The sequence below is a fragment of the Triticum aestivum genome, chromosome 2B (genome assembly GCF_018294505.1).
Source record: "Triticum aestivum cultivar Chinese Spring chromosome 2B, IWGSC CS RefSeq v2.1, whole genome shotgun sequence".
Classification (NCBI taxonomy): domain Eukaryota; kingdom Viridiplantae; phylum Streptophyta; class Magnoliopsida; order Poales; family Poaceae; genus Triticum; species Triticum aestivum.
In genome coordinates, this window is record NC_057798.1 from 208511794 (window position 1) to 208529452 (window position 17659).

A 17659-nucleotide genomic window follows, 5' to 3' on the forward strand; every position below is an offset into this window, starting at 1 on the left:
CACCACCGCGACCAAGCCCACGGGCGAGACCCAGTTCTTCCTCGTCTACAGAGCCGAGGCGGTCCTCCCTCACGAGGTCAAGCATCGCTCCCCGCAGGTCCTAGCATTCGACGAGGCGCGCCAGGACACCTCGCGGGAGATGGACCTTATGTTGGGGGAGGAACACCGTCGCTGGGCCTTGCTCCGAGCTGCGAGGTACCAGCAGGCGCTGCGGTAGTACCACTGCTGCAGCATCCATTCCAGGACACTCGAGGTGGGTGACCTCGTCCTGAGGCGGGTTCTCTCCATGGAAGGTCTTCACAAGCTCTCCCCCATGTGGGAGGGCCCGTTCAGGATCACCCATGTCTCCAGGCCTGGCGCCGCGCGCCTGGAGACACAGCACGGGGTCCCCATCCAGAATGACTGGAACATCCAGCACCTCCGGAAGTTCTACACATGAAGAAGGCCCCGTGCCTGTGAAGGTTTCCGCTCGTGACACTTGTCGGTGTCAAAACCGGCGGATCTCGGGTAGGGGGTCCCGATCTGTGCGTCTAAGGCTAATGGTAACAGGAGGCAAGGGATACGATGTTTTACCCAGGTTCGGGCCCTCTCGATGGAGGTAAAACCCTACTTCCTGCTTGATTGATCTTGATGATATGAGTATTACAAGTTGATCTACCACGAGATCGTAGAGGCTAAACCCTAGAAGCTAGCCTATGATGATTATGATTGTGCCTCTAAGGACTAAACCCTCCGGTTGATATAGACACCGGAGGGGGCTAGGGTTTACACAGAGTCGGTTACAAATAAGGAGATCTAATATCCAGATCGCCAAGCTTGTCTTCCATGCAAAGGAGAGTCCCATCCGGACACGGGACGAAGTCTTGAGTCTTGTATCTTCACGGTCCAACAGTCCGGCTATCCGGATACCCCCTAATCCAGGACTCCCTCAGTAGCCCCTGAACCAGGCTTCAATGACGATGAGTCCGGCACATAGATTGTCTTCGGCATTGCAAGGCGGGTTCCATCCCCGAATACTCCAAAGCAGATTAAGGATTGTGTCTAGCTCTTGTGAGATAATTTCCGCACACCGCCGTAGAGAGCGTAATACTTCACAAATCTGATCTGCTGACAACAATTTTTCTTTTCAACAGTGTGCTCTTACGCCGTGGCCTGGTCTAGCACGGACCGGTTTTTCTTAGCCTGCCTCGATACGCGTTGTGAGGCGGTTTCATTGGCACGCCTTGCCAAAACAGAGATCGTGTTCCTCTTATCGCGGGATCTTCCATCAATACGGGCGCGTGCAGCCCGACGATGCCTGTTGGTATGACTCCGTGTTTTTAGGTAAGTCCCAAGCGGTTACGCTAAGGACGCTTGATATTCATCCCCTTTATAGAGGGGTCGAGGCCTATCCCTCTCTTTTTTACCACACTTGCGCCTTCTCACATCTTGAGTTCCAACACTCGAAGCCCAAGCTCAAGCACTTCGGATCTTCAATCATGTCCGGATCCAACCTTCAAGGCCGGTGCGACAGAGGAGGACATTGCGAAGCTTAGGGAGGTCAGATATCTGACCACCGACATCAAGCACAGGCTTCCTGCTCCAGGGCAGGTCATCCCTACTCCCGAGCCCAACGAGAGCGTCGTATTTGTTTCTCACTTCCAGCGCGGCTTAGGCTTCACCCTTGATCCCTTTGTGAGAGGACTCATGTTCTATTACGGGCTAGATTTTCATGATCTGGCTCCGGACGCCATCCTCCACATCTCGTCGTTCATCATCGTCTGCGAAGCCTTCCTCCACATCACCCCGCACTTCGGCTTATGGCTCAAGACTTTAAGTGTGGAGCCGAAGATGATTGAGGGGCGGCACGCGGAGTGTGGAGGTGCTGTAATAAGCAGGAATGCCAACGCCCCATGGCCAGAGGGCTTCTTCCCGGAGGTATCCGATCTATGGCAGCGGAGGTGGTTTTACGTCACGGCTCCTAGAGGTACAAAGTGGGTGGCTGCCCGTGACTTTCGTTCGTGCCCTCCTCCTCAATTGGCATCATAGGCCAACGTGGGACTGGATTAGGGGTCGGCCAATGATGTACCAACACTGCAGAGCCGTATTCGGGAGCTTCTTGAGAGGGACATCAGCCTTGTCAACATAATTCAGGTAATGCTAGTCCGACGGATCTTGCCGTGCAAGAGCCGGCCTCTCCGGATATGGGAGTTCAGTCCAGAAGGTCCATAGACTATTCTGCACTTCTTCGGCGTGACGCTCGAAGGGATGTGTAAGTTATTCTTCGGACCACAAGTAAAGTGTCCGGACACCACCGAGGATGCGGGCCTGAGCTGCAACCGCCCAGATACCCGAGTAAGTAACCCATAAACTGAACACTTCGTTTATATTTATCATAACATTATTCTGAAAACCATCCGCGGCCAGGAATGGCTCAATAAGGCGGAGAGAATCAGGTGTCCGGCGCCACTTCCCGAAGGCTCACCTAGTCCTGCCATAGCCAAGATGCTTAGTCGTGTGCTAAGTCAAGTGCTCTCGGGGAAAGACGAAGGGAAGAACGGAGAAGCAGAACTTCACACATTGCACATCCAAACCGGGGGAATTACTACCTCCCCGAAGGAGGATAGTCGGGGAGGGGAATCTAGGGTCTCCTCCCCCCGCGGGAAGAAAAGGGCCGCCTCCGAAGACTTGGAGACGTAGGTTCCCAAACAAGGGAAGAAAACTTCACCAGGGGGCCCTGCCCCGAAGGGCGTCCTCACCGTGCCATGCCCGCAAATGGGCCAGCCCTCAACCGAGCTGTAAGTTAATCGTAAATACAAAGCTACGGCTCACTCCTCCGAGAACAATAACCAGGATCCCTCTTTCGCAGTCCGGCTAGAAGCTCTTCTCGACAGAGTTCGTCTTTGGGGGATCTCCTTCCGGAGATGATGGAGAGTGAAACCCCACCGGCCTCTCCGCCTCATGGGACGGGCGACCCCGTGGTGTCATCACGGAGGAGTCCAGATCTGCCGAGGCCAGAAGCTAGTACTTTGGCCGCCCTAAGCCCGGAGCATTCGGCTCCCACGGGGGGTGATAAGAAGGGTTCGGCATAGTTTGGCGGCCAGCCGGATACGCTGACAGTCCTTCTGGAGCAAGCTGCTCTCTCGGAGGATCGGCGTTCATTAATGAGCATGGTGCTTGAGAGGATTTCATCCGCCACAAGCGGTTTGAATGAAGCTTTTACGAGCCTGCTCAGAGACTTTGAGGTATGTAATGAAAATACGTAATTTTTGATTGTGACGCACACGCTAGGTGTGCTCCATATGGATAGTAGCCCCTGAGACTCTGGTTGCCAGCCCTAGGTGGCAAATGGAGGATCACATTGTTGAGTAATGATCGCACTGTATTTATGTGCAGGTGGCTAAGGATCCAACAGCCGACCGGTCCGTTGAAGTCGCTGAACTGAGGAGGCAGATTCGAGTTGTAGATGCCGATATCATACTTGTGAACGAGCGGCTTAACGAGTCACAAAGTATGTGCTCTGCTTTCCTTAATTCTTATAGTAAATATTAAGGGGAGTATAAGCTTGGACTGCAGGCGGAGCTGCTGCCGTGGAGGCCCTAAAGGCGAAACTTGCCCGAGCCAAGGAACAAGTCCGGGCGAGCAATGCGGCTGCCCTAAAGGCGACCGAAGAGTTGAGAGCTGAACAGGCTGCTCATCGCTGAAGCGAAGATAAAATAGCCTAGATGGCTGTGGAGCTGAAAAACGCCGCCAACCGGTATGAGCTTCTTAAAAAAGAGAATCGGGCGAATTCGGCTGACCTGAAGAAGGCCCTTGACGCGGCCAAGGAGACGCGTTCCGAAATTAGGGATGTGCAGGAGGAGCTTCGATAGGCCGGAGAAATCGTGGCTGGAAACCCCTATTTGTTGCGGATAAAGTTTTTAGATCCAAAGTACGCTCCTCTGGATCGAAACTGGAGCCCTGCAGACGCGTATGCGGATTTGGCAAAGAGTACGGCTGATGCGGCCAAGTTTTTCGAGGATCAAAAAGATAATGAAGTGGAAAAGCTGTTCTGGTCGCAATTCAGTGCTCCAACACGCCCATTGCCGTTGAGTCAGAGGATGGTTGCTGTGCCGAGCTCCATAGGCTGTCCGGTCTTGCAATGCGGTCTGTAATAGACCATCTATGGCCGAAGGGACCTAAGCCGGACAGTTATTTTGGTTTAGTGCAATAATTCCTTGGTGTTGTATCACGGATCAATGCCATGAAGAGGTCTGCGTGCATAGAGGGTGCACGGATGGCTCTTGCCCACGTTAAAGCATATTGGACAGATATGGAGGCCACCATCATTGCGACCCAGAATCCGGTGGGAGGCCAGGATCCGGCCGAGCACTACTTGGAGCAGGCAACAGAAGGTGCTCGCTTAATAGAGGCTCAGTGCTCGAAGAATGTCATGTTCGAGTGACAGATCGTTTCATTGTAAAAACAATGTTATTTTAATTCGGGAGGCCATGTTTATACTTTTCGCCCGAAAGTGTCATTGTGCCTCCTGTGCGGCCGTTTGATGTCTGTATGCAATCTGAAAGTTAGCAGTCGTTGGCTTCAGCCCCCACACATACAATGCGGGGGTGTTCGCAAGAATATGCATAAACACACTTGATCCAATGTCTTGGTCCATTAAGGAGGTGATCGCACGTCGAACTAGGCAACCGGACTATATAGCTTTAACACTTTCACTTAGCCATAGGAGTTTGATGGTGGGGCTACTATGTAGCCCCTGGTACCTTTGCGTGCATCCGAATACGGGCGCGTGTGTACATGACCGGGAAACGGTCCTTCGTTAATGCGGAGGAATCCTAAAGATTCTGATGAGTCCTCGAGTGGTTGACCAGTCTCTCGCTATATCATGACAATCAGTTTTCGGCTTTCTCTACTGAGGTGCTCATCCGGAATAACCAGGGCACAATCGCAGTAGTTCTCCTTTGGCCGCCTTAGCCGATAAGAATGGAACGTAAGGCGGCAAACCCAGGAGCCGGGCAAACCCAACATTTGACCAAAGACATGATTTGGAGCTGATGCATATAAGGCCAAACTCGCGACGCTGAACACTCCCGAAGGTATTCGGACTTTAGAACATATACTGGGCTGAAGAACGCCCTTTATTATGAACCCTATATTTCCAGGTACGTGCATTAGTCTGTCGTGGCGAAATGCCAATAACGGCAGTATCCCATGTGGGTATAGTACCCATGGGATGTGTAAGCAACAAGAGACAATAAAGAAGGTTTACACAGGGGCTTAATCTAAAGAGAAACCTTTGAGCGGGGCCCTGCTGCACGTCTGCACCTTTGTCTCCATTGTGCCGTGTCCTAGGAGGGTATCGCACGAATGATGTTTGTAAAAAGGAAAACTCATGTAGAAGAGTATGACGTAAGCGTGCGAAAAATTGACTATTATCAATGAATAGTAGAAGTGTAAGACATTGGCCTATTAATAAGGTCAAGCCAAAAGGTGGGCTTTATTGAATATTTGAAGCCCCTGGTGTCCTCTATGGAATTACATGTGTAGCTCCCAGCTTAGGTTTATCTGGGCTGCCGTACTCGTCTAATCGTGTCTGTGGTCTTAACGACCGATCATGCATTCTGATATTAGAGGCCGCTTAGTGTCCGGCTGCTGGAGCCGTCGCGTACTCTTCCGCGCGTAAGGAATGCTCTGTACTTCTGTTAACGGTGATGATGCCACATGGACCGGGCATCTTGAGTTTAAGGTAGGCGTAGTGCGGTACTGCGTTGAAGCGGGCGAAGGCCGTTCTCCCAAGCAATGCATGATAACCACTTTGGAGGGGGGCGAGGGAGTCCTGGATTAGGGGGTATCCGGGCAGTCGGACTATATACTTTGGCCGGAATGTTGGACCATGAAGATACAAGACTCAAGACTTCGTCCCGTGTCCGGATGGGACTCTCCTTTGCGTGGAAGACAAGCTTGGCGATCTGGATATTAGATTTCCTTCTTTGTAACCGACTCTGTGTAAACCCTAGCCTCCTCCGGTGTCTATATAAACCAGAGGGTTTAGTCCGTAGAGGGACAATCATAATCATCATAGGCTAGCTTCTAGGGTTTAGCCTCTACGATCTCGTGGTAGATCAACTCTTGTAATACTTATATTATCAAGGTCAATGAAGCAGGAAGTAGGGTTTTACCTCCATCGAGAGGGCCCGAACCTGGGTAAAACATCGTGTCCCTTGCCTCCTGTTACCATTAGCCTTAGACACACAGATCAGGACCCCCTACCCGAGATCCGCCGGTTTTGACACCGACATTGGTGCTTTCATTGAGAGTTCCTTTGTGTCATCGCTACAAGGCTTGATGGCTCCTTCAATCATCAACAACAACGCGGTCCAGGGTGAGACTTTTCTCCCCGGACAGATCTTCGTGTTCGGCGGCTTCGCACTGCGGGCTAATTCGCTTGGCCATCTGGAGCAGATCGACAACTACACCCCTGGCCAGTAGGTCAGGTTCAGAAACTTGAACTACACGGCCGATATCCGCGGGGACTTGATCTTCGATGGATGCGGGCCTACGCCAGGAGCGCCGAATAGCCACGACGAGCATGGCTTAGACCTACTGTCGGACAATACTCAGGATATCGCACCTGCAGGAGCTCCGGACCTAAATCTGGGGCAGATTACGTCGCCCGAGGACGGGTGGATGGACCCTGCCCCGGAGGCCAAACACTCATCGGCAGTAGAGCCGAACACAGACTTCACCCCCAAGGAAGCCTGTGTCTCCGAACCCCCGAACTTGTGTCCGGCTGTAGGTTCCAGACCACGCACCCTCGAGCCTGCCGATTCTGGTCGGGCTCCGGTAATGGAATTCACCTTCATGGATATCTTCCAGCACTCGCCCCTCGGCAAAATGATGGATTCATTAAGGTCTCTCTATTTGTCAGGAGATGCTTGGCTGAACTATGTCCGGCCTGAGGGGGAAGAAGGCGACGAAGAAATTCGTTCCCCACCCACCACCCACTTCATAGCCACTATCGATGACGTAACAGACATGCTTGACTTCGACTCTGATGACACCAACGATACGGACGTTGGCGCAGGGGCCGATTCCGAACCACCGCCCACGGGGCGCTAGACTGCCACCTCATCATATGATATATACATGGTGGACACGCCTAAGGAGGACGATGGCAACAAAACGGAGGATAAAACCCCTGGACAAAAGCCAAAACGACGGCGCAGACACCGCTCTAAGTCCAGCCATGGTAAAAACAACGATAACAGCGCAAGAAAGATCGACACCACAGTCAACTCCGAAGGCAACAACGACCATATGGACCCAGCGATGGAGCAGGATGAGCCAGGTCACACCGAACACAGCCCGGAGTAGACACACGACCACAGTGATCCCGAGGGCCAAACTCATCAAACCGCCCCAGGACAGGAGCACAGTCCGGACGACGACGCATTCATCATCCCGAAAACACATTTGGAATGAGATAACCTCCACAGAAGGCTTATGGCCACCGCGAGAAGTCTAAAGAAGCAGAAGCAAAGGCTTAAGGCCGCACAGGAAACGCTCAATCGCAGATGGAATAAAGTGCTAGACACTGAAGAAAAATACGGTGACGATCGCCACACCAAGAGCTATCCAAAGCGCAAGCTGCTGCCTGAATTCGACGATGAGGCCGTTCCACCAAAGAACAATACGGCCAGTAGGCCGGACCAACCACTTCATAACCGCAATAGAGCAGCCACTGACGCCGCACACGATTTACGTGAGCTCCTGGATAAAAAAAGCCGGCGTGACCAGGTCCATCTATGGATCTAGAGGACACGCTCTGGTGCAGGATTATGATCACCAAAACGATCAGACTGATCAAATACCAGTTCAGAATCAGCACCGGACACAACAACAATCGACAGCAAGCCACAACATGTCCAGATACAGAGGGCCGCTCACCCTCTGTGCTTCACCGAAGAGGTACTGGACCACGAATTTCCACAGGGTTTCAAACCCATGAACATAGAGGCATATGACGGGACGACACACCCCGGGGTCTGGATTGAGGATTTTATCCTTCACATCCACATGGCTTGTGGGGACGACCTCCATGCCATTAAATACCTTCCCCTCAAGTTGAAAGGTCCAGCTCGGCACTGGTTGAAAAGCCTCCCTGAAAACTCAATCGGAAGTTGGGAGGAACTTGAGGACGCTTTCAGGGACAATTTTCAAGGAACCTATGCCCGACCTCCGGACGCTGATGATTTAAGTCACATAATTCAACAGCCCGGAGAGTCCGCCCGCAAGCTTTGGAATAGATTCCTCACTAAGAAGAATCAAATTGTCGATTGTCCGGATGTCAAAGCCCTAGCGGCCTTCAAACACAGTATCCGGGATGAGTGGCTCGCCAGACACCTCGGCCAAGAAAAGCCGAGGACAATGGCAGACTTAACAAGCCTTATGACCCGCTTCTGCGTGGGTGAAGACAGCTGGTTGGCTCGTAGAGACACCAGCGACCCAGGCATATCCGAAATCAGGGATGGCAACGGAAGCCACGGCGCAATAAAAACAAACGTCGAAACAAGGAAGACAGTCCGGACAACACAACGGTCAACGCCGGATTCAGGGGTTCTCGAGCCGGTCAACAAAAGAAGCCATTTAAAGGCAGCAAAGAGGGACTGTCCGGCCTGAACAAAGTCCTGGACAGACTATGCCAAATTCACGGCACCCCCGAAAAACCTGTGAACCACACTCACAGAGAATGTTGGGTCTTTAACCAGGCCGGCAAATTAAGTGCCGAACACAAGGGAAGGGAAACGCCAAGTGAAGACGAGGATGAGCCTCGCCAGCCGAACACTAGCGGACAGAAAAAATTCCCACTAGAGGTAAAAACAATAAACATGATCCACACGGCTCACATATCCAAGAGAAGGCGCAAACGCGCGCTCAGAGACGCATATGCTATAGAGCTCGTCGCCCCCAAACTTAACCACTGGTCGGCCTGCCCGATCACCTTCGATCATAGGGACTACCCGACTAGTATGCGGCACGGAGGATCAGCTGCCTTGGTGCTCGGCCCAATAATCGACGAATACCATCTCACTCGCGTCCTCATGGACAGCGGCAGTAGTCTCAATCTAATATACCAGGACACTGTTTGCAGGATGGGGATAGACCCATCCAGAATCAGCCAAAGTAACACCACCTTTGAAGGGGTGATACCAGGCGTTGAAGCCCGCTGTAGGGGCTCCCTCGTACTAGAGGTGACATTCGGTTCCCCAGACAACTTCAGAAGCAAAGAAGTACTCTTCACCATTGCCCCCCTCCACAGTGGTTATCATGCATTGCTCGGGAGAACGGCCTTCGCCCGCTCCAACGCAGTATCGCGCTACGCCTATCTTAAACTCAAGGTGCCTAGTCCACATGGCGTCATCACCATTAACGGAAATACAGAGCGTTCCTTACGCGCGGAAGAGTACGCGGCGGCTCTAGCAGCCGGACATTAAGCGGCCTCTAACATTAGAACGCATGATCGGTCGTTAAGACCACGGACACAGTTAGACGAGTCCGGCAGCCCAGATAAACCTGAACTGGGTGCTATACATGTAATCCCATAGAGGACACCGGGGGCTTCAAATATTCAATAAAGCCCACCTTTTGGATGACCTTATTAACAGGCCAATGTCTTACACTTCTACTATCCATTGATAATGGTCAACTCTTCGCAGCTTACGTCATACTCTTCTACATGAGTTTTTCTTTCTACAGACATCATTCGTGCGATACCCTCCCAGGACACGGCACAACGGAGACAAAGGTGCAAACGTGCAGTAGGGCCCCGCTCAAAGGTTTCTCTTTAGATTAAGCCCCTGTGTAAACCTTCTTTATTGTCTCTTGTTGCTTACACATCCCATGGGTACTATACCCATAGGGGATACTGCCGTTAGTGGAATTTTGCCACGACAGACTAATGCACGCACCTAAAAATACAGGGTTCATAATAAAGGGCGTTCTTCAGCCCAATATATGTTCTAAAGTCCAAATACCTTCGGGAGTGTTCGGCGTCACGAGTTTGGCCTTATATGCATCAGCTCCGAATCATGTCTTTGGTCAAATGTTGGGTTTGCCTGGCTCCTGGGTTTGCCGCCTTACGTTTCGTTCTTATCGGCTAAGGCGTCCAACAGAAAACTACTGCGATTGTGCCCTGGTTATTCCGGATGAGCACCTCAGTAGAGAAAGTCAAAAACTGATTGTCATGATATAGCGAGAGACTGGTCAACCACTCGAGGACTCATCAGAATCTTTAGGATTCCTCCGCATTAAAGAAGGACCGTTTCCCGGTCATGTACACACGCGCCCGTATTCGAATGCACGAAAGGTACCAGGGACTACATAGTAGCCCCACCGTCAAACTCCTATGGCTAAGTGAAAGTGTTAAAGCTATATAGTCCGGTTGCCTAGTTCGACGTGCGATCACCTCCTTAATGGACCAAGACGTTGGATCAAGTGTGATTACGCATATTCTAGCGAACACCCCCGCATTGTATGCGTGGGAGCTTAAGCCAACGACTGCTAACTTTCAGATTGCATACATACATCAAACGGCCGCACAGGAGGCACAATAATACTTTCGGGCGAAAAGTATAAACGTAGCCTCCATAATTAAAATAAAATTGTTTTTACAATGAAACGATTTGTCACTCAAACATGACATTCTTCGAGCACTGAGCCTCTATTAAGCGAGCACCTTCTGTTGCCTGCTCCAAGTAGTGCTCGGCCGGATCCTGGCCTCCCGCCGGATTTTGGGTCGCAATGATGGTGGCCTCCATATCTGTCCAATATGATTTAACATGGGCAAGAGCCATCCGTGCACCCTCTATGCACGCTAACCTCTTCATGGCATCGATCCGCGATACGGCACCAAGGAATTGTTGCACTAAACCAAAATAATTGTCCGGCTTAGGCCCCTTCGGCCATAGATGGTCTATTACAGACCGCATTGCAAGACCGGACAGCCTATGGAGCTCGGCCACAGCAACCATCCTCTCACTCAACGGCAATGGACGCGTTGGAGCACTGAATTACGACCAGAACATATTTTCCACTTCATTATCTTTTTGATCCTCGAAAAACTTGGCCGCATCAGCCGTAGTCTTCGCCAAATCCGCATACGCGTCTGCAGGGCTCCAGCGTCAATCCAGAGGAGTGTACTTTGGATCTAAAAACTTCATCCGCAACAAATAGGGGTTTCTAGTCGCGATTTCTCCGTCCTGTTGAAGCTTCTCCCACACATCCCTAATTTCGGAATGTGTCTCCTTGGCCGCATCAAGGGCCTTCTTCAGGTCAGCCGAATTCGCCTGATTCTCTTTTTCAAGAAGCTCATACCGGTTGGCGGCATTTTTCAGCTCCACAGACATCTCGGCTATTTTATCTTCGCTTCGGCGATGAGCAGCCTGTTTGGCTCTCAACTCTTCGGCCGCCTTTAGGGCAGCCGCATTGCTCGCCTAGACTTGTTCCTTGGCTCGGGCAAGTTCCGCCCTCAGGGCCTCCACGACAGCAGCTCTGCCTGCAGTCCAAGCATATTACATTATACTCCCCTTAATATTTCCTATAAGAATTAAGGAAAGCAAAGCACATACTTCGTGACTCGTTAAGCCGCTCGTTCACAAGTGTGATATAGGCATCTACAACTCCAATCTGCCTCCTCAGTTCGAAGACTTCAACGGACCGGTCGGCTGCCGGATCCTTAGCCACCTGTGCATAAATACAGTGTGATCATTACTCAACAGTGTGATCCTCCATTTGCCGCCTAGGGCTGGCAACCAGAGTCTCAGGGGCTACTACCCATATGGAGCACACGTAGCGCGTGTGTCACAATCAAAAATTACGTATTTTCATTACATACCTCAAAGCCTCTGAGCAGGCTCGTAAAAGCTTCATTCAACCCACTTGTGGCGGATGAAATCTTCTCAAGCACCATGCTCATTAATGAACGATGATCCTCCGAGAGAGTAGCTTGCTCCAGAAGGCCTGTCAGCGTATCTGGCCGGTCGCCGAACTTTGCCGAACCCTTCTTATTACCCCCCATGGGAGCCGAACGCTCCGGGCTTAGGTCAGCCGAAGTACTAGCTTCTTGGCCTCGGAAGATCTGGACTCCTCCATGACGACACCTCGGGGTCGCCCGCCCCATGAGGCGGAGAGGCTGGTGGGGTTTCACTCTCCATCATCTCCGGAAGGAGATCCCCCGAAGACGAACTCTGTCGAGAAGAGCCGCTAGCCAGACTGCAAAAGAGGGATCCTAGTTATTGTTCTCGGAGGAGGGAGCAGTAGCTTTGTATTTACGATTAACTTACAGCTCGGTTGAGGGCTGGCCCGTTTGCGGGCATGGAGCGGTGAGGACGCCCTTCGGGGCAGGGCCCCCTGGTGAAGTTTTCTTCCCTTGTCTGGGCACCTCCGTCTTAAAGTCTTCGGAGGCGTCCCTTTTCTCCCCGCGGGGGGAGGAGACCCTAGATTCCCCTCCCTGACTATCCTCCTTCGTGGAGGTAGTAATTCCCCCGGTTTGGATGTGCAATGTGTGAAGTTCTGCTTCTCCGTTCTTCCCTTCGTCTTTCCCCGGGGGTTCTTGACTTAGCACACGACTAAGCATCTTGGCTATGGCAGGACTAGGTGAGCCTTCGGGAAGTGGCGCCGGACACCTGATTCTCTCCGCCTTATTGAACCATTCCTGGCAGCGGATGGTTTTCAGAATAAATGTTATGATAAATATAAATGAAGTGTTTCGTTTCTGGGTTACTTACTCGGGTATCTGGGCGGTTGCAGCTCAGGCCTGCATCCTCGATGGTGTCCGGACAATTTACTTGTGGTCCGGAGAATAACTTACACATCCCTTCGAGCATCACGCCGAAGAAGTGCAGGATAGTCCGCGGACCTTCTGGATTGAACTCCCACATCCGGAGAGGCCGGCGTTTGCACAACAAGATCCATCGGACTAGCATTACCTAAATTACGTTGACAAGGTTGATGTCCCTCTCAAGAAGCTCCCGAATGCGGCTCTGCAATGTTGGTACATCATTAGCCAGCCCCCAATCCAGTCCCACATTGGCCCATGATGCCAGTTGAGGTGGAGGGCCCGAACGGAAGTCGGGGGCAGCCACCCACTTTGTGCCTCTGGGAGCCGTGACGTAAAACCACCTCCGTTGCCATAGATTGGACACCTCCAGGAAGAAGCCCTCCGGCCATGGGGCGTCGGCATTCCTGCTTATTACAACACCTCCGCACTCCGCGTGTCGCCCCTCAATCATCTTCGGCTTCACATTGAAGGTCTTGAGCCATAAGCCGAAGTGCGGGGTGATGTGGAGGAAGGCTTCGCACACGATGATGAACGATGAGATGTGGAGGATGGCGTCCGGAGCCAGATCATGAAAATCTAGCCCGTAGACATGAGCCCTCTCACAAAGGGATCAAGGGTGAAGCCTAAGCCGCGGAAGAAGTGAGAGGCAAATACGACGCTCTCGTTGGGCTCGACAGTAGGGATGACCTGCCCGGGAGCAGGAAGCATGTGCTTGATGTCAGCGGTCAGATATCTGACCTCCCTAAGCTTTGCAATGTCCTCCACTATGACAGAGGTGGCCACCCACCGGCCTTGAAGGTTGGATCCGGACATGATTGAAGATCCGAAGTGCTTGAGCTTGGGCTTCGGGTGTTGGAACTCGAGATGTGAGAAGGCACAAGCGTGGTAAAAAGAGGGATAGGCCTCGGCCCCTCTATAAAGGGGGTGAATATCAAGAGTCCTCAGCGTAACCGCTTGGGACTTACCTAAAAACACGGAGTCATACCAACAGGCATCGTGGGATTGCACGCGCTCGTATTGATGGAAGATCCCGCGATAAAGGGAACATGATCTCTGCTTTGGCAAGGTGTGCCAATGAATCCGCCTCGCAACGCATATCGTGGCATGCCAAGAAAAACCGGTCCATGTTGGGCCAGGCCATGGCGTAAGGGTGCGCCGTAAAAAAATTGTCAGCAGATCAGATTTGTGAAGTGTTATGCTCTCTATGGTGGTGTGCGGAAATTATCTCGCAGAACCGGACACAATCCTTAATCTGCTTTGGAGTATTCGGAGATGGAACCCGCCTTGCAATGCCGAAGACAAACTGCGCGTCGGACTCATCGTCATTGAAGCCTGGTTCAGGGGCTACTGAGGGAGTCCTGGATTAGGGGGTATCCGGACAGCCGGACTATATACTTTGGTCGGACTGTTGGACCTTGAAGATACAAGACTCAAGACTTCGTCCCGTGTCCGGATGGGACTCTCCTTTGCGTGGAAGACAAGCTTGGCGATCCGGATATTAGGTTTCCTTCTTTGTAACCGACTTTGTGTAAACCCTAGCCTCCTCCGGTGTCTATATGAACCGGAGGGTTTAGTCCGTACAGGGCATAATCATCATAGGCTAGCTTCTAGGGTTTAGCCTCTATGATCTCGTGGTAGATCAACTCTTGTAATACTTATATCATCAAGATCAATCAAGCAGGAAGTAGGGTTTTACCTGCATTGAGAGGGCCTGAACCTAGGTAAAACATCGTGTCCCTTGCCTCCTGTTACCATTAGCCTTAGACGCACATATCGGGACCCCCTACCCGAGATCCGCCGGTTTTGACACCGACAGGGGGCGATGGTGAAGAGTAGTTCTTCGCTTCTGAAGTTGTCTGGGGAACCGAATGTCACCTCTAGTACGAGGGAGCCCCTGCAGCGGGCTTCAACGCATGGTATCACTCCTTCAAAGGTGGTGTTACTTTGGCTGATTCTGGATGGGTCTATCCCCATCATGCGGACAGTGTCCTGGTATATTAAATTCAGACTACTGCCGCCGTCCATGAGGACACGAGTGAGATGGTATCCGTCAATTATTGGGTCGAGCACCAAGGCAGCCGATCCTCCGTTCCGCATACTAGTCGGGTAGTCCCTGTGATCAAAGGTGATCGGGCAGGCCGACCATAGGTTAATTTTGGGGGCGACGGGCTCTACAACGTATGCGTCTCAGAGCGCGTGTTTGCGCCTTCTCTTGGGTATGTGAGTCGCGTGGATCATGTTTACTGTTTTTACCTCTGGTGGGAATTTCTTCTGTCCCCCAGTGTTCGGCTGGCGAGGCTCATCCTCGTCTTCACTTGGTGTTTCCCTTCCCTTATGTTCGGCATTTAATTTGCCGTCCTGCTTAAAGACCCAGCATTCTCTGTGAGTGTGGTTAGCAGGCTTTTTGGGGGTGCCATGAATTTGGCACAGTCTGTCCAGGACTTTATTCAGGCCGGGCGGTCCCTCTTGGCTGCCTTTAAATGGCTTCTTTTATTGACCGGGTCGAGAGCCCCTGAATCTGGTGTTGACCATTGTGTTGTCCGGACTTTCTTCCTTGTTTTGACGTTTGTTTCTATTGCGCCGTGGCTTCCCGTTGCCATCCCTGATTTTGGATGTGCCTGGGTCGCTGGTGCCTCTACGGGCCAACCAGCTGTCTTCACCCACGCAAAGTGGGTCATAAGGCTTGTTAAGGCTGCCATTGTCCTCGGCTTTTCTTGGCCGAGGTGTCTGGCGAGCCACTCATCCCGGATACTATGTTTGAAGGCCGCCGGGGCTTCGGCGTGCGGACAATCGACAATTAGATTCTTCTTAGTGAGGAATCTATTCCAAAGCTTGCGGGCGGACTCTCCGGGCTATTGAATTATGTGACTTAAATCATCAGCTTTCGGAGGTCGGACATAGGTTCCTTGAAAATTGGCCCTGAAAGCATCCTCAAGTTCCTCCCAACTTCCGATTGAGTTTTCGGGGAGGCTTTTCAACCAGTGCCGAGCTGGTCCCTTCAACTTGAGGGGAAGGTATTTGATGGCATGGAGGTCGTCCCCACGAGCTATGTGGATGTGAAGGATAAAATCCTCAATCCAGACTCTGGGGTCTGTCGTTCCGTCATATGCCTCTATGTTCACGGGTTTGAAACCCTGTGGAAATTCGTGGTCCAGTACCTCTTCTATGAAGCACAGAGGGTGAGAGGCCCCTCTGTATTTGGACATGTTGTGGCGTGTTGTTGACTGTTGTTGTGTCCGGTGATGATTCCGAACTGGTACTCGATCAGTATGATTGTTTTGGTGACCGTAATTCTGCACCGGAATGTGTCCTCTAGATCTATAGATGGACCTGGTCGCGCCGGCCATTTTATCCAGGAGCTCACGCAAATCGTGTGCGGCGTCAGTAGCTGCTCTATTGCGGTTATGAATTGGTTGTTTCGGCCTACTGGCCGTATTTTTCTTCGGTGGAATGGCCTCATCGTCGAATTCTGGCAGCAGCTTGCGCTTTGGATAGCTCTTTGTGTGGCGATCGTCACCGTATTTTTCTTTAGTGTCTAGCACTTTATTCCATCTGCGATTGAGCGTTTCCTGTGCGGCCTTAAGCCTTTGCTTCTGCTTCTTTAGACTTCTCGCAGTGGCCATAAGCCTTCTGTGGAGGTTATCTCGTTCCAAACGTGTTTCCGGGATGACGAATGCGTCGTCGTCCGGACTGTGCTCCTGTCCCGAGGCAGTTTGATGAGTTCGGCCCTTGGGATCACTGTGATTAGGCGTCTGCTCCGGGCTGTGCTCGGCATGACCTGGCCCATCCTGCTCCATCGCTGGGTCCATATGGTCGTTGTTGCCTTCAAAGTTGACTAGGGTGTCGATCTTTCTTGCGTTGTTATCGCTATTTTTACTATGGCTGGACTTAGAGCGGCGTCTGCGCCGTTGTTTTGGCTTTTGTCCGGGGGTTTTATCCTCCGTTTTGTCGCCATCGTCCTCCTTAGGCGTGTCCACCATGTATATATCATATGATGAGGTGGCAGTCTAGCGCCCCGTGGGCGGTGGTTCGGAATCAGCCCGTGCGCCAACGTCCGTATCGTTGGTATCATTGGAGTCGAAGTCAAGCATGTCTGTTATGTCGTCGACAGTGGCTATGAAGTGGGTGGTGGGTGGGGAACGAATTTCTTCGTCGCCTTCTTCCCCCTCAACCCGGACATAGTTCGTCCAAGCATCTCCCGACAAAGAGAGAAGCCTCAATGAATTCAGCATGTCGCCGAGGGGCGAGTGCTGGAAGATATCTACAGCGGTGAATTCCATTACCGGAGCCCAACCAGAATCGGCAGGCTCGGGTGTGCGCGGACTGGAACCTACAACCGGACATGAGTCCGGGGGTCCGGTGTCAGAGGCTTCCTTGGGGGTGAAGCCGGTGCTCAGCTCTACCACCGATGAGAGTGCGGCTTCCGGGGCGGGGTCCATCCACCCGTCTTTGGACAACGCGGTCTGCCCCGGATTTAGGTCTGCAGTTCCTGTAGGTGCGATATCCTGAGTATTGTCCGACAGCAGGTCTAAGCCGTGCTTGTCGTGACTGCTCTGCGCTCCTGGCATAGGCCCGAATCCGCCGAAGATCAAGTCTCCGCGGATATCGGCCATGTAGTTCAAGTTTCCGAACCTGACCTAATGGCCAGGGGCGTAGCTATCGATCTGCTCCAGATGGCCAAGCGAATTGGCCCGCAGTGCGAAGCCGCCGAACACGAAGATCTGTCCAGGGAGAAAAGTCTCACCCTGGACCGCGTTGTTGTTGATGATTGAAGGAGCCATCGAGCCTTGTAGTGACGACACAAAGGAACTCTCAATGAAAGCACCAATGTCGGTGTCAAAA